Here is a 3,316-nt window from a genome sequence, read left to right as displayed (position 1 = left end):
TAAATTTTCATGATTATTAATTATATGTTTTGAGATATAAATATAAATTAATATTAACCTAGATTTATCTCAAATGTAAATATATCATGTGTCCAGAGCATTAACTTTTTCCATGTGCAAATCTTTATTTAAAATTCTAAATTCATTATTAAATATCTGCAAAACTTTTGTTTTGCAAATTCGTAAGTTTTACAAATTTTAATTTAATAATTTTAATTATCCAAACTGTACATAACATAACAGAGATAGCAAAACATTATAACATTTCTTTTATGCTAAGTTAGAAAACAACTTTATAAATAATAATTTTTATTTATTATTTTTTGATTTAATATTTATTTTTACTACTCTGATCTGCACTTAGTTATAGAATATTTAAATTAATAAGAAATATTATTATATTATTTATTTAAACAAACTTACCCAAGACCATTCTACAGCTTTCTCTCGGCCCGAAGATCTCTACCATCATATATATATATATATGGAGGCGGCGAAGTTTTCAATCCATGTAACCTGGCTGTTCCAGTTTAGTTATTACAAATGGAATTCCTGTGTGTGGGGCTTGAGAATTCTAGTGGGTGTAAAAATCTCACATCTGTTTTCCATGTTCGGTTTCTGTCGCTCATCATTTCTTTTTCATTATGAATGGAATTTCTGTGGGGGCTTGAGACTTCTAGCGGATGCAATGATCTCACCTGTTTTCCATGTTCGGTCTCCGCCGCTCATCATTTCTTTTTCATTATGAATGGAATTTCTGTGGGGCTTGAGACTTGTAGTGGATGCAACGATCTCAGATCTATTTTCCAGGTTCTGTCTCAAACTTATTTTTGCGGTTGCTGTGATCTGCCGAGGCTAGGGGAGGGACGTTAGATGGAGGGAAAGAGTAACCTAAGCGATAAGCAGGAGCATGAAATCCATATTACGATGTACCCATGGCTCGCCCACGGCCACATTTCTCCTTTTCTGGAGCTCTCCAAGCGCCTCGCCCGTCATGGCTTTAAAATCTCCTTTGTTTCGTCTCCACGAAATTTGGAAAAGATCAAGCCGCTCCTTCATTCAGACGACCGAATAGATTTGGTGGAGCTGCCCTTACCCGCCGTGGAGGGTCTCTCTCCTGGCGCAGAGTCCACCTCCGATGTGGACAACGAGAAGATACCTCTGCTAATCGATGCTGTGGACCTCTGGGAACAGCCCTTCCACGCGCTTTTGAAGCGCCTTTCGCCGGATTACGTTGTCTACGACTTCATCCAGTGCTGGACTTCCCGTGTCGCTCAAAAGTTGGGGATTCCCTCCATCGTCTTCTTCGTCACTGGCGCTGCGACCGTGGCTCACAACTTCTCACCGGCCAGAGCCGCCCTTCAAAACCCGACGGCTGAGGATCTGATGAAGCCTCCGCCGGGTTTCCCTGCCGAATCCGTTGTGCGTTGGCGGCACCATGAGGCACGGGAGGTGTTAGGGTTTTACAAAAGCGATGGATCTGGACGCCTGAGGTTTGCAGATCGATTTTTGATGGCATTCGATGGATGCAGTGCCATTTTCGACAATAGTTGTCGTGAATTGGAAGGAAAGTACATTGAATACCTGCAGAGAGCTACAGGAAAGCTCGTTTTCACCGTCGGCCCTCTCGTCGCCGAAGGCGGCGGCGATAGATCCGGGGACTCTACCGAGGAACACAATGATTGTGACTCCTTAAAATGGCTGGACACGCAGGCCCCTTCGTCGGTGATTATGGTGTCGTTTGGCACCGAATGCTTCCTGTCGAAGGCAGAGGTTCGAACCCTGGCGCTCGGGTTAGAAGAGAGCCAGGCGGCTTTTCTCTGGCCGCTTCGTCTGCTACCTCAGACACCCGCGGCTGATGCTCTGCCGGAGGGTTTTCGAGGGCGTACGGTAGAAAGGGGACTTGTTGTGGAGGGTTGGGTACCGCAAGTGCGCATTCTTTCTCACCCCTCGGTGGGGGGTTTCCTGACACACTGTGGCAAGAATGCGGTGACGGAAGGGCTGAAGTTCGGGTTGCCGCTGGTGGCGCTGCCCATGCGACTGGAACAGGGACTGACTGCCAGACTGGTGGAGGGTGAATGGCGGGTAGGAGTGGAAGTTGATCGACGGCTGGACGGTTCGTTTTCCCAGGAAGACATCTGCAGGGCGGTGAAGAAGGTTATGGTGGATGAGGAGGGCAGGCAGCTTAGACTCAGGTCTACTCAGATAGCTCAAATGTTGTCAAAGGAAAGTAAAATTAACCTTCAGGCTGTTATTGAACGCCTGACAGAAAAAAATTTCGAAATCTGATAATCTGATGGTTAGCCGTAACGGTTATCCTGTCCCGTGGAGTTTATGGAGGGTCAAATGTTAGTCATTTCGACGCATTTTTGGCTGAGAACTGGAAGTTTACGAATGTTTTAAGAGGTTTCTAAATCGTTCAATTATGAAATATGAACAATCTAAGCTATGGGTTACTAATAGACAAATGTTTTATTTATCGATTTCCAAAATTATTATAATTGTAAATATTTTAATTAATAAAAATAAGTGTGTTGTGAAATTTTATTTATTTTTTTGATTGATTTAGATTTATTTTAATTTTAGATTTATTAAGTGTCGTGGTACCAAATTTCTAGTGTAAAATTGAGAAAATGTTTAAGCCTCAAAAAATTTGATCTCGCTAAGAGTTTGATAATTTTAAAGGGTAATCTAATTATTAATAATTAATAATTATAATTATCTTTTTTATTTTATTTTATTTTTATTTTTATAATTTCACTGTCAAAATGTTTTTATTAATAATTATAATTAGTAATTTTATTTTATTTTATTTTTTATTTTATGTAATTTCACCTAATTAAAATGTTTAGATAACATAACATAACAAAACATTACAATATCTCTTTCATACTTGGTTGGAGAATGCTTCTTGGCACAATATATATATATATATATATATATATATATATATATATATATATGCGATGGTTTTTGGGCATTAGGTATTGATGAACTATGGTATTGTAACAAAGCATATTTACATGTAAATAACATCCATGGTAAAGTAGAGAAAAATATCTTTTGTTAAAAATCTTGTTATATCAAAAGTATTAAGATTTTGTGTCTATTATTGAAATTTAAATATTGTTACAAAATTATTGATGATGATGATGATAGTGGTTAACGTCCATTGAGACCAAATTGGTCTATCATATCTATAATTTTCTTAGTTTTTAATTGTCTGGCTCCTCGTCTTTCTTGGTGAGACTGGTGATGTAGCTTTCTTTTTTTTCTCTACGGTCTTCCAAGTTCCTTTATCTTGCATCTCCTTCAT

At 39.0% G+C, this 3,316-nt stretch overlaps 1 pseudogene; it reads left to right on the top strand.

Moving 5' to 3' along the window:
• The first annotated feature begins 479 nt into the window (after positions 1-479).
• Positions 480-2,542, top strand: LOC149232072 (UDP-glycosyltransferase 91C1 pseudogene; annotated as a pseudogene).
• Positions 2,543-3,316: the final 774 nt, after the last annotated feature.

Source organism: Pinus tabuliformis, chromosome J (genome assembly GCF_031772625.1).
Source record: "Pinus tabuliformis cultivar Carrire ecotype Pingquan chromosome J, CPIR1, whole genome shotgun sequence".
Lineage (NCBI taxonomy): Eukaryota > Viridiplantae > Streptophyta > Pinopsida > Pinales > Pinaceae > Pinus > Pinus tabuliformis.
The sequence above is the reverse complement of the archived record's forward strand: the minus strand, read 5'-3'. Positions and strand labels throughout refer to the sequence as shown.